Raw genomic sequence first — 20969 nt, 5'->3', positions numbered from 1 at the left:
TTTAAATTGTTCTTATTGTGTATTTTGGTTACAATAAGGCAAAGGCTAACTAAAACACTACCTCATTCCTAAATGTCAGGCTTCCGTCTTGAAAACCATGTATGACCAAAAAGGATGGGTTATGAGAAATGCAGAAATGGCCAATGAGAGAGAAGAGAGTGAGAGAGAAAGAGAATTTTTTAATACTTATTTTTCAGTTTTTGGTGGACACAACATCTTTATTTTATTTTTATGTGGTGCTGAGGATTGAATCCAGCACCCCGTGCATGCCAAGCGAGGGCATTATCGATTGAGCCACATCCCCAGCCCCCTACCTTTCTTGCTTCCTCCTTTCTTCTGTAGATAGCTGATACCTTAAGGATATCTTATTCCTAGTAGAATTTATAAAACTTGCTAAAGTACTTCCTTTAAAATTTTTATAGACTGCCTTTTTGTACTAAGGCTTAAATTCATTAGCATTCCCATCCATCAGAGGCATATTTGCATTCTAGAAAGGAAGGATATAATTGAGGCATGGCCAAACAGCTGTATTTCTAGATCATCTTTACCCTAATATAGATCCCATGGTGCAAACAAAACAAAACTAAACAGAAAACAAAGACAACTGGAGGTGGGGAAAAAATAAAGCAAGCATTTGCTTTGAAAACCAAAATCCTCCCCAATCCTTCTTATCTGAGATTTTGCTGAGATTTCAGTTACCCCTAACTGATAATTGTCCAAAAATAAATTCCCAAAATAAACAATCTACAAGTTTTGCATTCCACACCGTTCTAAGTGGCATGATGAAATCTAGCACCATTCAGCTGTGTCTCACCTAGGGCATGAATCATCCCTTGTTCACTGTGTCCACCCTGAATACACAACCACCCATCAGTCACTTTGCAGCCATCTTGATTATCAGATCAACTCAGGCATTATTATAATGTTTGTGTTCAAGTAACTCTTGCATGTAGTAAAACACTAGTTCACAATGTCTATGTCATTCACTGCACTTCTATCAGCATTGTGTCATCTCACATCATCACATAAAGGGTGAACACAGGACAATATTTTGGGAAAGAGATTACATTCACATAATTTATTAGAGTATATTATTATAATTGTTATAATACTAAAATGTATTATAGATTAACAACAATAACTAAAATGTATTAATTGTAACTATTACTCTCATACATGTCTAATGTATAAATATAAACTTTACCATAAGTGTATATATGTAGGAGAACATATAGCATATATAGGGTTCCATAAGAGTTGCTCTTTCAGGCATCCACTGAGGGTCTTGGACTACTATAATAGCTTTGCTGCTTCTTAGAGATGGCTTTGGGCAATCTGAATTTCATTTTCTTTACAAAAGATTATAACATCTATTTTTGGGGTAGAGTGTGAAAATAAAGCTGATATCTATTAAATAAATCCACGGACTTTAAAATGTTTTAAGAATATACATGATTATTGCTAAGCATTCTAGAAATAAAACCACCTGCTTGAAAGCCTGCCTAGATTAAAAGAATAGCCTGGAAAAAAAAAAAGAAAGAAACTGTCACTCTTATTTATGATAAACAAAGAACCAATTATAAGACTTAATAGTAAGATCTAAAAATAATTTCACTACAGTATATATGGGAAGATATACCATCTAAGGATTTCTTAGATTTAAATGTTAATCATAAAAACGCTTTAGACATAAAAAGCATAGAAAACACTATAACAGTTACCCATTAACATGTCATTGACATTAAACAGATGTTAATATTTTCCAAGTGTGTCTTAGATCTTTTTCTTCATTTGAAGAAATAAATGTTACAGCTAAAAGTAAAGCTTGCCTCCACTCTTTTCCTCTTTCCTTCTTTTCCAAACTACCAATTTCATGAAGTTATGTTTCATTACCATGTAAGTTTTAGAACATTAACCTTCATAAATAAAATACACTACTATTTCAAGTATTTTAAATTTTTATATAATATATGTATATATAAACATAATGAAATTATAAATGTAATTATATAGCAATTATACTATAATAATATAAATTGTATAATCATAAATGTCAATTTCAAAAATACATATTTTGTGTACTTTAAAACTACTTTTTTCCTGTTAAAAATGCTTTTATGACTAATTAACTACTTTTTTCCTGTTAAAAATGCTTTTGTGACTAATTAACATTCTTGCAGATCTAATTTGTTCATGTGCACAGCTTTACAACATAGTCTTGAAGGACAACTAGGTATATGTCTCCTTATAAGCATACAAGTTTCTCCCTAAAAGTACAATTGCTGGGTTACCGCAGATGACCATCTTCACATTTGCAGCCCCCCAAAATACACAACCTCTCCAGTAAACATCATAAGAATTATTGTATTCTTCATTAGATATCTGTGATATGATACATCATGAATGTATTGGTATATATCTTCCTGAATACTAGCAATATGAAAATCTTTTTTTAATTGAAACTCAGTTTCTATTTCTAGAAATTACTCATCATAGCTTTTACCACAAATTTCTTATAGTTTTTTGTCTTCTTTTTTCACATAGTTCATGCTATCTTATAAAAGTAGTAAAATTTATTAATACTTTCCTTAATAATTTGTTCTTCTACTCATACATAAGAAGTACCTAATTAAAATATTAGTTTCCATGTTGTCTTCCAAATATTTTATTTTACTTTTTAAATTTAGAACCTGAATCCATCTGGGATTCAAATGTCATAAATGTACAGATATAATTTTTTCATAATAGTAACTAATTGTCACAATATCATTTACTTAATAATTTATTCTGTTCCCACCAAAATTTTGCCACCCCTCAAATAAATAGATTGGGTTATAAATTCTCTTTTATTTTTTATTATTTTGTCCTCTATCAAAATTTATGGTTATTATTCCTACAAACTTACAGAAGTTTTAATATCTCATCAGGCAAATTCACCAGCTATTCTTCAAAACTGTGTAGAGGCTGGGGGTGAAGCTCAGTGATAGAACCCTTGCCTAGCATGCATGAGGCTCTGAGTTCAATCTTCAGAACTGAAAAAAAAAATGTTTTTGGTTTTTTATATTTTTATATAAAAGCTAGGATTCATTTGTCAAATCCCATTCAAAAGAAATTAATGACTTTTTATTGAAAATGGACTGAATTTATACATGAATCTGAATGTTTCTACCATTATGAATTTGAGTCTTTCTGTCCACAAATAATGGTATCTCAATCAGGCTACATCTTTCCAATCACTTATATCTTCCTTTAATTATATTTTAAAATTTTCTGTGTAAAGTTCTGGCTAATAAGTTTTTTTTTCCTGGGTATCTTACAGTTTTGTCAGTATAAATGATAAGATAAAAATATAGTACATTTTTACAGTGCATTTTTCTAAGTAAGACAGCATGCAAGTTTGGGTATTGAAATGAAAATACTTGTTTCATCCTGGCTTTGCCATTTATAGACTGTTGTTACCTATAGCAAGTGATCTAACCTTTCTCTGACTCTAGGAAATAGTTCACTTATCTGTCAAATCAAGGATTCAAAATAACACCTACTACACAGGATTCTTGTGGTGATTATATCAAATGAGAAGAGACAGAAACCTTAGAATAGTGCCTGGCACACAGTAAATGATTAAGAGTCATTAATTAGTTATATCAGTTAAGAGGAGCTGAGGGATACAACAGTAACAAGTAACCTTAAAAATCTCAGTCACCAAAAACAGCAGTTTATTTCTTATTTCTACTCCATGTCCATCAATATCAAGAAGGTCCTGCTCTCCTTTGTCCTCCCCCCAGGGCCTAACCTGATAAAGCAACCAGTCATTACCTGGAAGATTGCACATCTTTCAGATAGTGGTTATTCTATCAGCCTGTCACACAGAAGATCACCACATGGAAGACTGTCATTCCTTTTTTTGAGAAATGAAGAAAAAAAAATGCAGCCAATCTTGTACTGACTCCTAAAGCTTCCAACTAGAAGGACAGGTATCGCTTCTGCTTGTATTTCATTATTCATACTGGTTGAGTCTGGTCTCTCTTATCTGCAATGCTCAGGACCTAAAAGTATTTCAAGTTTCACTTTTTAAAAAAAAATTTGGAATAACTGCATATACATGAGATATCTTGGGGATGGGACACAAGTCTAAACACAAAATTAACTTATGCTTTATATAGAGAAACACATAAATTTATATTTACTTATATAGATACAGATACATTTAGAGAGAAGGTGAAGGTAGTTTTATACTGTATTTTAAATAATTTTGTGCATTAAACAAGTTTCACAGTGTGGTATTCTCCAATGGTGGCATCATGTGGATGCTCAAAATTTTCAGATTTTGGAACATTTCAGACTTAAGATTTTCAGACTACTGATGCTTAACCTGTAGGAAATAACCTGATTAAGACTGATTTTGGGGAAACAAGAAAGTAAAATCCTACCATAAAAATATTTAGTGAATAGCAATAATGACTATCACAGATGCTATTACTTTTTGATATGTTTTATAGAAGTTAAATATTTCAAAATTTTAAACTTAGATCCAATCAACTTGCTAACTATCATACTAGCTCTAATGGTTTATCTTGATTTTTTTGGTAAATATGCCACCACTGTTTACAAATCATGAGTTTTGTGTCTTCCTTCCCAATCCTCTGTTTTTTATTTGTTTGTGGGTGAAGATGCATTACAACTGGGTACAGTGGTGCACACCTATAATCCTAGATAGAGACTCAGGAGGCTGAGGCAGGAGGATCACAAGTTCAAAGTCAGCCTCAGCAACTTAGTGAGACCCTAAGCAACTCAGTGAGACCCTGTCTAAAAATAAAATATAAAAAGGGCTAGGGATGTGGCTCAGTGGTTAAGAGTCCCTGGGTTCAATCCCTGATACGCCCGCCCCGCAAAAATGCACTACTTTATTGACTAGAACTTACCATATAATGTAAAGAAATGATAACTGACAATGAAAAGGTATATATCATAAGGCCTTTCAATTTTTCTGAATTTAATCAGTATAAAGTATGTCATTTTATGTTAGTTGACAGTCCCTCAATCACTAGTGAAGTTGAGTTTTTTTTTTTTTAAAAAAAAGTTCTTAGTCATCATTTGCAAATGTTTAATTCACATCCTTTGCTTCTTTTTCTATTGCACTGGCTTTTACTTACCTTAGAAATTAAAATATTTTCAGATCCTACTCCTTTGTTGTCTAAATACATTGAAGTACCTTCTTATAATTTATGAACTTTATATAATTCTTTTGTTTCTTTTGTCTAGAAAAGTTTTAAATTTCAATATAGTAAAAATTCCTTCCTTAGTGTTTTGGCTCATCTTAGAAGAATTCCTCACTATCAAAAAATCAAATATTTTTCCATATTCTAAATGGTTTTAAATTTTACATGTAATATTCAGTTCCTTAATCTACCTAGAATTGATTATGAGCTCTGGATGGTGGGATGTTTGGGGGAAGGGTAGAGGGGTAGAAACAAGAGAAAAGGGAGATTCTCTTTATGCCAACTTCTCTGACCATAAGAAACATTTTTACTTATCTCTCAGAACCCCTAATAGAAGAGCATAGTTTGGGAAATACTGAAACCTGTGAATTCTATCTAAAATTCTAAGAGAAAAGAAGAAAACCAATAATTCAGAGCCCTTAAGTGGAAAGCATTATATTATGTATGTTCTCACAACCCACTTCATCCTCAAAACATTTTTTTAAAGCTGATATTGATCTAGATGTGGTAGTGCACACCTATAATCCCAGCCACTCAGGAGACTGAGGCAAAAGGATTGAAAGTTCAAGGCCAGCCCAGGCAATTTAGCAAGACCCTGTCTCAAAATGAAAAAAAAAAAATTAAAAGGGCTGGAATGTAGCTCAACAGTAGAGTGCCCCTGGATTCAAAAAGGCCAATATTATTAATCCTATTATATAGATTTCTAAGATCATATAGCTAATGAACTGTACAAACAGAATTCAAGGCCAGATTTCTGACTTCAAAGTTCATTTCCTTCCATTCTTTTCCCACCAAAAAAAAAAAAGTCATTCAGTATTTTGTAAGACTGAAGAATAAGTTGATATACTGGGACTTTAAGACAAAGTTAGACACTGGAAAGAAGGTAGTGACTCTGGTAGAAAGTCAGAACTGCTCACTTTTAAATCCAGAGACAAACTGCATCTCTTTAAGTATAGCCTAGATTTTATGATTATTTTCAAGTCAAAAGCATGTACCAGGATTCAAGTCACGTAGCCCCAGTTTAAACCTGCTTGTAACAAGTGAGCTATTTTCCTAGTCTCAGTTAAAGGGGGATAATAACAGCTGCTGCACAGGACTGTCGGCAGATTACATGGGTTACGTGGAAAAGGCATCCAGCACTGTCTGGTGCATGAGCACTGAAAAAAAAAATGAGTTCCTTTAAACCCCAACTGCATACATATTTACGCACTGAACCCTCCATAAGGCCTTGCAGCCTGAAGAGTATTAGGAACCATGGGTCCTCCCTCACTTCTTTCTCCACTGCTTTTCTTTCTTCTCCCTTTGTTTCCTCCCCACTGCCTCTGCCTCAGGCAACACTTTGTTGGTAACACTGGACCTACTATATAAACAGGTATCCTGTTATTAATTACGACTAGGTTCAGCCTGTGGAGCTAAATTACTTTCATAAGGGCAAGTCAGTGCCAGAATGAGTCACCGAGACACTGAGACGCTCTTCTGCCTCCCCCAGGCTTTGTTCTGCTCTGGATTCAGCTGCCTTGGGGCTCTTAGAGGTTAGAGAGTTACTGAAGAGTGACCAAGATGCTGACCTCCAATATCTTGTTGTTTGTGCTCCTCCAGCATCCCAGAAATGAACAAGCTGGCAGCCACAGGGAATAGTTGGGTCACATTAGGACAAGGAAAGATGTGGTATTGATCTGTCTCTGGTTCTACAACTCAAAACTGTTTCTTTTCCATCCGTTTCTCTCCTGTTTTTTTCATTTTCTCTCAGTTCTCCTTTTGTAAATGCTTCTCCCCAACAGCTGGGATTTTCCTTGTCTTCGTTCTCCCTGGTGACACCAGCCATCCCCACCCGTCCACATTCTCCTCCTCATCTCCTCCTCTGCCTTCCCATTCCATTCAAAAATAAGGATAACAATATCAACTACAATAATAAGTAGTTGCCTGTTAGTTGTATTGCAGGAACATGGAGTACTTTCATTAGTGAGCCCAGGTGGCTTCCCAAATCCTCCCAGCTTGGTGACTGAATTGTTGGACCACAGCAAGGCAGGTGGGAGAATGTGGGTGGTACCCAAAAAGGCACTCACTTGAATCATTCCCCACCAGTCCCTCTGACAGAGAAATCTCTATTATAGTGAAACGCATTGTAGCTCATGAGGTTTGTGTTACTAATGTGCTCCAAGCCAATCACAAGACAGTTTCCAATGAAAAGTCTCAAAGTCAGTCTATGAAGAAAATGAATAAATAAATGAGATCGTCTTGATGTTTCAACTAAGACAGTGACATCATCTCTTGGTTTTATGTCTGTCCAACTGTCCAATTTTAGGAATAGACTTGTGCTTTTCAGAGCAATGTTGTAATATACACATATGCTAAAATTATACTGCAATGGCCAACGAAGCCTGCATTTACCCAAATTATCTGTGTGGTTAATTCAAAAGTGTAAGTTTTTACCTTTTCACATATAATTATTTGAGAACTGACTCTGAGGCATAATTACCTCCACATCTTTACTTAATTCTGCCTCTGATTTTTCCCTTACATTTACTCAACAAGTTTATTGAAAATTTCTTCATCATCTTACCATTTTTGCATATGCATTTTGTTGTAAGCCATTTCAGATTCTTTGTGAAATAATGAGTTTTAATAAAACAACTAAATGAGGCAATAAACTGTCTTTATTTAATCTTCTCTACCATGTGTCTTAATCTATACATTTTTTAATTTTACCACCTCATTGTAATTTAACCTCATGAGTATTTTATTAAAAATATCACTAGAAACTTCATTTTATTAGGATTACACAAGCCTTCTTAGTCTAAATTCATATATGGCAGGATAGATTTGGAAAAATATCCACACAAAGTAAATCATTATTGACCACTCTTCTAAGCTGAGTATTCTGGTTTAAAAATACTTGTTTTGACATGAATTATCCAGGTGTGGTATTTAAGTCAAGTTAAGCCTGAAGGCATGAATAAAGCAGGCACGTACTGTCAGCCTGACCTCTGTTAGTTCAAGGCCCAAATGATCAAATTCACCACAAGGAAGATTTCCTCACAATCTGTGGCAGTTTCTACTGTCCACTGAAGCACTGATCAGGAAAATTCATTGGTATTCATAAAGTAAAGAACTTCTTACTTACATCTTTTTCTTCTATATCTCGAGGAACAGAATCTTCCTCACCACTGAGTCCCCAGCATCTAGTAACATCCCTGCCCAGAAAAAGACTATAGGTTCTGGGCTCAGGAGGTCCAATTCACTCCTAGCCTTGCCATTTTTCACCTGCACACTGTAGAGGAATCTGCTTCAACTATGTGGGCATCAGATTCTTCATCAATAAAAGAAAAATAATAGTTCTTATAAGTTAAAACACTGTCTGGTACATCAAAATACTCAATAAATTATAATACATGGGTGGCGAAATTAAATTTCTATGGAATCAGGCTGGGGTTGTGGCTCAGTGGTAGAGAGCTTGCCTTGCATGCAATGGGGCACTTGGTTCAATCTTCAACACCACATTAATAAATAAAATAAAGATATTGTGTCCATCTACAACCAAAAGAAATTTTAAAATAAAAAAATTCTATGGAATTGCATAACACAGCTGATTGTGTGGATTTCTGAACTTTCAAATATGGATGCCTGGAAAAAGATTCTTATTGGCAACAGCAAGTTACAGCTGGTGAGTGATAGCGGGTGTTATCAACTGGTTGACGACAACCTCCCAGGGATAGACAGGGTCATTGAGAAACTAGTCAGTGTTGAGAGCTGTATTTTCTAGATTCAAGCATGCTCTAGTCATGGTACATGTCCCAATGTTAGCAGTATTTTGTTGTGTTTCATAATCCATTGGGCTGTATATAAGGGTAGCATATATGGGCAGCCTTTATACACACATGCATGCACACACAACCAGAAGAGCAATGTGGTCAAAAGTGTGGTTTCCCATTTTTTTTCTACTTACTAGCAAACTGTCTTTGGACAAGTTAAACTCAGTGAAACTCAATTTTCTCTTGTAAAATGGGGATGATATCTACTTTGAGGACTGGTAATTAGAAAAACAAATGAGACAAAATATGTAAATAGGCTAGTGCCTATCACATGAGGCACTCATTAAGTAGGAGTTGCTGTTACCATCAGCTGTTACATTTTTCTTGAGGAAGGAGATGAACACTAATTACAAAGTAATTTTATTTTAGTTATAGAATGAAAAGAAGCTTAATAACTTTAATCCTTAACAGAATTTCTGAGGTTGCAGTTGCCATTCTGCATGCCCTAAAACCTAAAAAGTTGATAAATTCACATGAACTTATATTGTGGATAAGAGCTCACAGTACTAATTAGAAAAAAGGCTGCCATGATTTTTCCAGATGACTAAGTTGGAGTGATTGGTTGTTCAGGTGGCACTATTATTAACAATTGTAACACTTATTAAGCCCTTTAAAGTCCCATAATTACAAGCGAAGCTTCCACTGAAATGCCACATCAAAAACTTATTTCTTTTTGCTTATGAATTCAGTTTCTTTGTTCACCATCAAGCACAGTCTAGAGATGCTGGTACCATAAGGATCCTCTTTTCATGCATCTTTTGCTTTGAACAATTTCTTCCAGTACATTTGGTTGGAAGATGATAGGCCTGAATAAAATTTCTATGTGCCTTAGAGGGAAGCAAGGTACATAGGGGGAGACACTGGAGGACCCCAGTACATTCAATCCAAAGGAAAAGGGATCAATAAGATTTTATTAGCAGCCCAAAATCTTATAAAAGATTCATTTGCCTGAATGTGTTAAGGAAAGAGAGAACTTGGCCCTTTAAAACAATCTGAGAATAAGTCCAAAAGGGAAAAAAGCCAAACTAAATCTCATCCAAAAAGAAATATCTGAAAAAAAAAAAAATTTATATATCTCCAATAGAGAAGTGGGTTTTCCGGGCCCAATTCTGCATTGTTTTGGTAGTGCTTTCATTAGTCATTTATATAACTAAAAATTTGATACTCGGTGTACATTTATTTCTTAAGCCAATGTACACTAAGTTCTTATTTCACTTTGCAAATGTTTTGAGTAAGTTTCCAACTTTTGGTTTGAAGAATTAGTCTCTGAATAAAATTTGGAAGACTAGTCAGATGCTTTGACAGAAAAAAAAAAAAGTAGCTTTACTTTTATTGGCATCAAAGTAGCCAGATAACAGCATTCTGTTTTCAATGTGTAATAACTTCATTCAATAAGTCTTTCATTCAACATGCATTTCCTGAATGCCTGCTAGTGTCTTATGCCTGTCACCATGCATAAAACCAAGCATAATCTGATCCCTACCCTATTCTTCCAAGACTGAAGCCTTTCCTGAATCTTGATTTTTCAGAAATGCATAATGTCTTTTTCCAACTACTTCAAACACTGTTCACCTGGTGTGAGTTGGAGGAACTTTCAATCAATCTCCATCACTCTGACCCAGCCTGTCAGAGTGAATAAAGCACAAGGGGGAAAAAATGACAGAGTTTTAGAAGCTGGGGCTCCAAAATGAGGATGAGAGAGAATTGAAGCACTGACATAGATATTTCAGTCACTGACTCTCTCCCCTGTGAAGTACCCACAGGATTTGGAAGCTCTCCAGCGTCTTGAAAATTCTTGTCTTAAAAGTGGCCCAATGAAATCATTCTCACTAGGTGAACTGCAGAGAACACACAGTTTCTGGTGAAGAAGTAGATGTCTGATAGTTTTACATTTTCCAGGAAAGAAAAGGGTGCAAACACTCAATCTTTTGTGATCACCTTAGAGTCATCAAAATGTTTCACAAAACTACTTAGTAAATGTTAGCTTTGATAAATTGTAAGCCAGTGGGTGATACTTTGAGGATATACCATACCATTCATTAACTACCCACATAGCACTCAGTCCTTAATGAGTCCCCATTTCTCTAGCAGGATGAAGATCTTTGTTAAGTGATTCTAAGGTCCTCATTATCACCATCTCTAAATATGACCTTAATGAATACCAGTGACTATTTATAGTGTTGGCATTATTATAAAATGCCCTATGTATGCTGGTGACTAAATGGAGAGAAATGTTTAATTTTTGAGGCTCTAGTTGCTACCCTGCCATAGGTATTTATAAAAGCCTAGAAGATGATCAAGCCTGCAAAGCTCAGACTTGGAGAATTAGAAATAGCTTATAATGGCTTATATTAACTTGAGCATGAGCCTAACAAGACTTGTTTTAAAATATAGAATTTTTTATCCTAGAAGGAAACTACAAAAGATTCTGGATAAATTTCAGTTTTTATAAACACATTAATAGTTTAGTTACATTTTCTCTGTGTTCCTGAAGTATTCTACTTAATCATAAAACATGTTTTACTTTTTACAAGAATGTAGAATTTATTTTTCATACTTAATACCAAATTTAATAATGGTACTATTTGTCTTTTACCCAATTTATACCAAAGATTTTACTAGCACTGTGATTTAGTTACAAAGGTATCTCTGAAAAACACATCAAATTACTTTTAAGGTTAAGTCAGGAATCTTTAATTGTACTTACCCTCCTAATCAGGTTGGCAAAAGTGCTTAGATTGCAGTTTTGAGCCCTTATTGATCTGAAATCAATAGCATCTTATGTTTAAAAGTATTCATTTCACAGACATAAATTAGAAAAATATAAAGGAATATAACCTGATGATCCTTGGCACATATTTTTCCCTCTTTGGAAATGAGTGCCATGTGTGTGTGTGTGTGTGTGTGTGTGGTGTTGTGTGCAACCCCCCAAATAAATTAATTTAGAGCAATGGTTATTAAATCAGAACTAATGAATGCTTTGGAATTGTATGACAAATATGTGTATGTTGGCTAGGGGGAGAGAGCAGATGAGAAAACACAAATATAATGAGTAATTTCTATATGTCAGGTCCTATTAAGACACATGAAATACAGTGTTAACAAGACAAAGTTCCGGACCTCAAGTACCTTATGTCCTTGTCAGGGAATACAGGCAATAAAACACTTGGCAAAAATAAATTTCAGAAATATATCGTGAATTTATGTTGTAGGATTCCCACAATTTAAGCTCAAAATTACAAGAGATCAAAAGGAGAAATGGACAAAATCATAACATGCAGACCAACAACAGTTTTAAGGCACCAAAGATTCAGCTTTTAGAATTAGATATAACATACAAAAGAAGATGTATAAGATGTTTCAATGTTTTTTTAAATGTAAGATCAGAAATTGGTCAAGGAAGAAGTGACAGTCAGAAATAGCCAGAAAGATGTAAGAGAGAATCAAAATTTGCAAATAAAATATAAATTGACTAAAGATACATGTAAAACCTAGAGAGTTTGTGAACTAGCAGCTGCATCTGCAGGTAATATCTAGAGCTCATCACAGAGAGAAAATAAAAACTTTATGAAAATGAGAGTTCCTTTCACACGCCCCATTGTGTTCCAGAAGAGGAGAACACTACAAAATGGAGGAAGGAATAGGTTTGAAAAGGCAATCTGAAAAATTTCAGAATTGATAAACATGTATATATAGAAAAAAAAAAGTTTCATGTGTTCCAAGCAGATAAATGAGTGAGGAACACATTCAAGTATTTTTTAGAAGTTTCCTCATGCCAAAGGCAAGAAAAGTTACAAAGAAGATAAAAAAGAAAGATCATTTGTCCGCAAGGATAATTATTCAGATAACCAACTTCTCAGTGGGTAAAATGGAAGCCAGAAACCTGAACATGTTCAAAGTCCTGAGAGACTATAACTGTCAACCTAGAATTGTAAATTCAGCAAAGCTATAATTTCAAAATTAAGCTAAAGTGAAGATATGTTCAGATGACCAAAAATTGAGAGCCTACCACCCACAGACCTTCACTAAAGGAACTTTTACATTATGTACTTCATGAACAAGAAAAATGATCCTATAAATGTTCTACATAAATAACACTGACTATTGTGGTAAAAAGTTCCTAGCTCTGCAAACATTAAACGCTATTATATTGTACCCTTTAAATGAGTAAATTATATGGTACATGAATTATAACTCAATAAAGCTGCTTTTTTTAAGTTATGAGGGATAAAGTTTGTCCTTTGCAATATAGACTGTGGGACTTAAGAACTTAGCAAAATGAATATCAGGACTTCTCTTTTAAACTCTAAGCTTCTTAGGATTTAATTCATAAAAATAGCCTGTTCAAGTTATACTAACATGTATCTCAACTTGACAGTGGAAATATGCCAGAGCTGACCACAAATTGAAATTTTTAGTAAAAAATTCTGAGTTTCTCTTCATAGTAAATGTATTATAATAACCATTTTGAAAAACACAACAAAAAAATTTCTTAATCACTGTTAAGGTCTGAGCATGAAATGTCCCCAAGGGCTCCTGTGATGAAGACCTGGTCCCCAGCGCATTGGTGTTCAGAGATAAGGTCTTTAGAAGGTGATTTGCTCTTGAAGGTTCTGATCTCATCAGTGGATTAGTCTCATGAATGAGTTCAAAGCTTAATAAGCTATTGGAAGGTGGTGAAAGCTTTAGGAGACAGGGTCTAGGTGAAGGGAGTCGGTCATGGGGGCATGCCTTTGAAGGATATATTATGTTCATGGCCCAATCCTCCTTCTCCTTGCTTCTGGCCACACACTCCCCACCATGACGTTCTGCCTCATCACAGGATCCAAAATAACAGAACCAAGTGATCCTGGACCAAAACCTCTGGCACAGGGAGCTAACATCAATTTTTCCTCCTTTTAAGTTGTTTGTCTCATGGGTTTTGTCCCAGCAACAAAAAGCTGACTAATATAACCACAGTGTCAAAAATGGTTTCCAAAAACAAGTCCAGAGAAGTCTTACTTTCATTCCTGTTTCCCTAACTATTCCTTCTTATCATATTAGTAATAAATATTTGATATGTATTTCCACCATTTCTGTTTGATACCTCAAAAAACCTGGATCCTGGTTAAACCCAGGCATCTTTTCTACATATATAAATGCGTGGTGAGGTTGCATGCATGTGTATAACTATATAACAAAATACACAAATAAAAACAGATATAGATGAAAACATTTAATGAAAGAGAAAAGCAGAAAGAAGTTAACAATATTTGCCAGAGAAAGATTATGGTTCTGAACACCTGTATCTTAGCAGAGCAATAGGAGAGTGAGAATATCAGAGGAGCAGGAAGTGAAAAGTGGTAGTAGGGTCAGCTGAGCAGAGATCTCATTGAATTGGGAAATGTTAAAATGGGAGTAACAGAAAATGTAAGTGGACAGAGGAGATGGTCAACAGTGAGCTGTGTGAATTGAGATCTCAGAGGTGGTGCAGTTATTGGAAATGACAAGTCTCACAAGGACCATGAGAATGGGGAGCTAGGATGAAGTGGAGAAAAATACATCCAAGATAAAAAGGTCAAAGAACTGAGAGGTCATTGTGTTGAATGATTTATTGGCAGAGATGTTGAAAGGACCATGAATCATGTCAGGCATTGTGAATAAAAGAGGTTTAAGCCCTGTGATGAAGTCAGCAGTGAGGACAGATGGCAAATAAGGAGCTATAAGGACAGAATGAAATGGTAAAGGGGGAGTCACCTGCCTCAGAGCAAAAGGAAGGAAAACAAACTCTCAAGAAAAGGCGAAGAAGAGCAAGGACAGTGTACAAACCATAACAAGCCCCAGAGCTACACCAGATATTTGGGAGTTGAGGATGGCTCTGCTGAAAGGTCTACAAGAAAAAGTGTTGTCCTCCTGGGACACACAATTTCCTGTGAATCAAGAAGTTGAAGTGAATGTAGAAGACAAAATGAAGATGATAAACCAAAACTTTCAGAAGATTTAGTTTAAGAACTTGGGAAGGGGCTGGGGATGTGGCTCAAGCGGTAGCGCGCTCGCCTGGCATGCGTGCGGCCCGGGTTCGATCCTCAGCACCACATACAAACAAAGATGTTGTGTCCACCGAATACTGAAAAATAGATATTGAGAAAATTCTCTCTCTCTCTCTCTTAAAAAAAAAAAAAAAACTTGGGAAGATGATGGAAGAAGAGAGATGAGAAGTTACAGTTTTTAAGAAGGCATCAGATTTGTACTTCTGATGATGATGAAGGTGGACCTAGGAAAAGAGGAGGGAAGGAGGGATAGGAATGGGATTTTAACTGATCCTTAAAGAGACGAGTAATCCAAAACTAAAAACTAAGGATCAACATTTTCAATGTGGCAGTACATAAAGTTAGGAACAATCTTCGGAGGTGGGTGAGTGGAGGGATGAAAGCTCTTTCCACACTCAGATGGCTTCCTCATTCTTACTCCTCACCAGACCAGAGGAATGCTCTATTTCCTCTGTGTAGTCCATGCCTGTGGTTCCAATCAGCACTTGCTTAAAAGCCACATAGACTTCCTGGGTATCACATTAAGTGTGCTCTCTCCTACAACAGATGCAGACAAACATTTATGGGGTTTGGACTGATAAAAGGGCAAGGTGAGCCCCAGAGGAATGGGATAGAGACAGCAATCGAATATTCAGAGACAACCAGAAAAGTAATTGTGAAATAGGGAAAATTTGCCTTTAATATCACTATTTAGTCTCCTGAAAACTGCCCATGACCTTTTATCCTGGCCACTAGCTACTAAACCTCTTGATGTTCCTCATCCTCCTCTCACTGAAATTCATACAGCTTTTAGCCATTTAAGGAGTACTCTAGCTTACCCAGAAGTTCTCAAATTATGCCTAGATAAAACTACAGACTCTAGATCTTCCTTTCTAAATTAAAGATTATTCTCCCCAAATTGCAATAATGATAGTAATAAAATAATCACGCCTATAGTTGTTATAGTTTGAATATGTGGTGTTCCTCAAAAGTGCATGCATGAAACAATGGAAAAAAAGTTTAAGAGTGAAATAATTGGGTCATGAGAGCCTTAACTTAACCAATGCATTCATCCATGTGAATGGATTAACTGGGTGGTAACTATAGGCAGGTAGGATGTGGCTGGAGGAAGTAGGTCACTGAGGGATAAGACTTTGGGGGTCATATTTTGTCCCTGGTTAGTTAGAGCTCTCACACTCTCTCTGTCTCTCTCCCTCTCTCTTTCCTAATTGCCATGTCCTGAGCTGCCTTCTTCCTCCACACCCTGGGCCTTAATGTTCTCCCTCACTTTGGGTCCAGAGCAATGAGGTTGGCCATCTATGGACTGAGTCCTCTGAAACCGTGAACCCAAATAAACTTTTCTTCCCCTAAAACTGTTCCTATCAGTTCTTTTGGTCACATTGGGAAAAGAAAAGAAAGAATAAAACAATAGTATTGTCCATTTAAAGTCATTTACCATATATTTTTCTTAAAATATGACATCCCTCTTCTGTGTGTCTATACCAGAATGAGAGTATCATGATATGGCCTCCAATGTGGCCTGAAATCAGATGCTCAATTATTGGAAGGTTAGTACAGCCATGCTTCCTGTATTACACAAAAAAAAAAAAGCACTATGACTTTTAGATGTTTGTGTCCAGAACAAGTTTGAGAACTATCAGAAATTAACCCCTGACTATGGACATGGATAAGAGTCTTCCACAGCACTCAGGAATTTCTTAAGTACAAAGACTTCCTCTTGATTAAATGAGAATTTATTGTCAATTAGCCCATTAAGAGAGATAATTAGGGGATTTTTTGGTATTTGTATCAATTAGCTTTTTGTTACCGTGACCAAAACACCTAATGAGAGCGACTTACAGGAGTATTAGTGTATATTGGCCCACTGTTACAGAGGTCCCAGTCCATGATGAGCAGGCTTTATTTCTTTGGGCCTGAATCAAGGAAGAACATCATGGTGGAAGGGCACGGTAGAGAAAGGTTGTTTGGCTTATGGCATCCAGAAAGCAGAGAATAAGGAATGGGCTGGAAAGAAGATAAACCATTCCAGGATATTTCCCCAGTGACTTCCTTCCTCCAACAAGGTCCCACCTCCAAGTGGTCCAATCGGCCATCATTAGATTAATCTACTAATGAAGTCAGAGCTCACATGATCCAATCATTGCATAAAAGCTCCACCTCTGAATCTTGCTGCACAAGGGGGCCTGCTTTCAACACAAGACTTTGGAGGACATTCCAGGTCCAAACCATACTAGAATTTTAACTCCATATCTGAAATTGCTAGTTACTTCCACCAACACAGCAATGTAAAAGGAATATTGGTTTCAGATACAGGTATTTCCAAGCTATGATACTCTCAGCAATTTGTTTGACATCTCTGAACATCAGCGTCCTTATTACAATAAGAAAAATAAAACTCACTGTTTCTAAGGATTTGAAATAAATTGTTCTAAGGATTTTATTAAATGATATAGTGACACCCAGTCCACAGAACCAGTAGTGCGCTATCATATAACAAGCTAGAATTCTGATACAGGAACCACAGAGGAATCAACACTTCAACAGTGGTCAACAGACCAACATGCAGAAAGACAGTTTTCATTCCCTTCCAGGAGAGGCTATACACAGAATCAAAAGCTTCATTTCTGCAGTTCCCTAAAAGCATAGGTTATCACAGAGCATCAGGCTAACAAATCAGTTTAAGAAAATGATAGAGGGAGTATGGTCCAGAGCAGCACAGAGAAGCCTAAATACAAACACTTCTTAGCTGATTTAAATCTTTTCAGGATTACTATGAAAATAACAAACCCACAAGGTTATTCTTCTTCTTCTGCCCCTAAAACGTGCTTCCTCCAAAAGGATATTCTTCCATTGTCTGGCTTGCAGAAAATGTCACTGTTCTTTACTTAATCTTACACGTAAAATTTTGACTTTCTTAAAAGCTAACTTTCAACGTGCACTGTTACTGGTGAGGCAGTCAGAATATTCCTATGAAATCACCTGGGAATGTTTCAGTAGGTTTTGCTGCCCAACAGTAAAACTTGCTGCTGCATATCAGGAGGGAATATTGGCCAATTATGGTCCTAAAATTAACTGCCTGCTGCTTCCTCTCCATTTCTTAAGTAAACTTCCTTTCCAGTTTATTTTCCATAATGTAATGGTTTTAGGCCACCACAAGCTGGGCTCTTTCAGACAACATTTATTGGAAAAGGTGCCATTGAACTCTGCAAATGGAAAAAAAAAAGAGAGATCAGCTATTAATCTGGGTCCACATAGGAAAGAAATGGGCTATTTTTGCTTCTAAAAGCTTTAAGAAAAAAATAACCTCACTCCTTGAAGCTGCTCTGCAGCTTTATAGGCAAGCTGGGTGGCATAGGTAAAGACAACTGAAGGTGAGCTCATCCCACTGGTAGCTGGAAGGACAGAAAGGAGTTCACAGATTTCCTGAGCAGTGTCTCCAAGCTGCCTGTCATCCTCAGGGTCTCTGCAGCCAAAGATGGGGAAGGGTTTCGTCATTGTCATAGGGATTGGGGCAAAAATAAGTGTTGCAGTATATTCATGCATGACTTCTGCTAAGCAGGCCTGAAGCTTCATAAAAATATAGAAAATGTAAAACTGGCTATTTGGCAGCCCCAATACCTAGAAATATTCATTTGTTTGTGCTTCCAGATATGGTGACAAATTTACAGCTTTTCACATACAGTCAGAAAACAATAAAGTAAGGATGGTCTCCTTGGGCAAGTTCGGCTGTAGCAGAATCCCCCAGTAAGAGGAATGAACCAGGGTGGCTATGAGAATCAGAAGCTCAGGGGACAGGATTCTGTGAAAGAGGGCCCCAGACTACATAGGGCTTCTGTTGGTAGAAAACAAAGGAGCTGCCTCCTGAGACTGCCAATTCTACAGCAACTTCACCACATTCCCTTCTTTTATTTCATTTTATTTTTTGCAGTGTTCTACACTGTGGCACCCACATTGCCTTTTTATATGCACTCTGCGACACTCCACAAAGAAGTCAAGGCAGTTAAGGAATGCACATTTCTTAAATCTATAAATAAACAATGTGTATGTGTGTTTCACTGGGGATTAAACCTAGGTCCTTATACCTTAGGCAAGCATTCTACCACTGAGCTAGATCCCAGCACGGCACCCCAGCCCGCGACTTTCTTTTTTTTTTTTTTTTTGAAACAGTGTCTTGATAAGTTGCTGAGGGTGGTCACCTCCCTCAGTCTCCCTATAGCTGGGATTACACGTGTGTAGTCACCACACCTGGCTAAAACATATTTTAATAAATAAATACTTTATGATATCATTACCCAAACTGGTACATGAGAAGATTTTTAAATAATATATAAATTAACTTCTTGTAAAACTTTAATTGTATTCTATGCACATGTTTAAAAGTACAACTTGCATCTAGAACCCATGACTTCACAGATATTAGGTGTTAGTCTTAAGCAAGTTTAAATTTATGTAGGATTCCCAAATGGGTTTGTTCACAGATAGAGTTAAATAATTAGCACTATAAACATTAAAGATAAATATCAAAAATGTGAAGTTGGTCCATATGTGGTAGATTGGGGAACTGTTTAATTAAGAACATGATTTGCATGTTCCTATTTAAGCCAGAGAGTCCTGGCCTATGAATTAGGCTCCTTGGGTTTTCCTGTCCCACAAAGATTACCATGAGCTATTTCTACACATAGGTAAACCACTGTACCTCAGCTGTGTAGGGGCTGTGAATGATGCCCCCCTTGTCTGGTAACCCACTGGAGAAAGGTCATCCACCCAGTCACCAACTTCCCCTCTCCACCCATAATAAATGCCACCACACTCAGGTCTCCCAGAAAAAAAAAATGCAGACCAGCCTTAAAAATTTAAACAACTCTTTACCAAAGGATTTTCCTGTGAAGCTCACACAGCTTTACAGAATGTGTTTGGGGCAGAGCAGGAGGGTAGGAGAAAGAGCTCTGATCAGAAATCATGCCCCTCGTCCAACCATCTTGTGCTGTTATCCTGCATGAGGAATTGGCATGCCAAGCACGGGCCCCCATACTCTTCCTCTATCAATCTTTCCCTACCCAGTGTTCCCTGCTCACATTCTCCCACCCTGCACCCACACACCTTGCCTTCCTACAGAATTCTGCCAACAGAGAAAGCCTACTTCAAGGTACTGCTTCCTATTCTGTGTGTAATTGGGGGGGGGGGGGGGTTAGGATTTGCTGCCATGGAAAGAATTCTGAGATACCAACCCACACTAAACATTGGGGAGGAATTTTCAGATTCCAACCCACACTGTAACATTTACTAAAATGTGTTATGTTACAAATTTGTTGTGAGAATCTATCAATCCAAGAAAAAGGCGAGTGAGGGGAAATCATCATGGCCTCTCAAAAGAAGATTCTCCTGGGTCTTCATAAAGGGTAGCCTTCAAGTGCAAGGCATCAGCAACATCCCCACAAAGAATGCCAGGTGGCTTTCCTTTGGCCACTCCCTGTAGAATTCATCTGTGCACGCTGAGTAATGCTTATGTCCTCTACTGCAATTTCAGTTTATATTCTTGTCCCTGTCATCTAGAGTTCATTTCTTGGGGACAGGTTATATGCTACATGTTCCAATCTCTGATACCAAACCTGATGCCAGGCTTTTGAAGTATTTGCTAATAAGTTAATAAGTAAGTAATAACAAGTATAGAAAGTTTAAAGGTAAATAAACTGAAGTGCTATATTGAAGTAGAAAATAGAGATAGTTCTTTTTATTCTTTTTATATTTTTATTTTTTTAAGCCAACAACTATATAATTTACTCCTAGAAATCTTCTGTGGGGAAGGAAACAGAGGACAAGTGTATGTTACCCACAACACCCTGATGGCTCTCCCTATCGATTAAGGTTAATATATGTTTGCTTAGCTTTCCCCTGCATTTCCCCTCATA

The sequence above is a fragment of the Marmota flaviventris genome, chromosome 3 (assembly GCF_047511675.1).
Source record: "Marmota flaviventris isolate mMarFla1 chromosome 3, mMarFla1.hap1, whole genome shotgun sequence".
NCBI classification, from domain to species: Eukaryota; Metazoa; Chordata; class Mammalia; order Rodentia; family Sciuridae; genus Marmota; species Marmota flaviventris.
The sequence above is the reverse complement of the archived record's forward strand: the minus strand, read 5'-3'. Positions refer to the sequence as shown.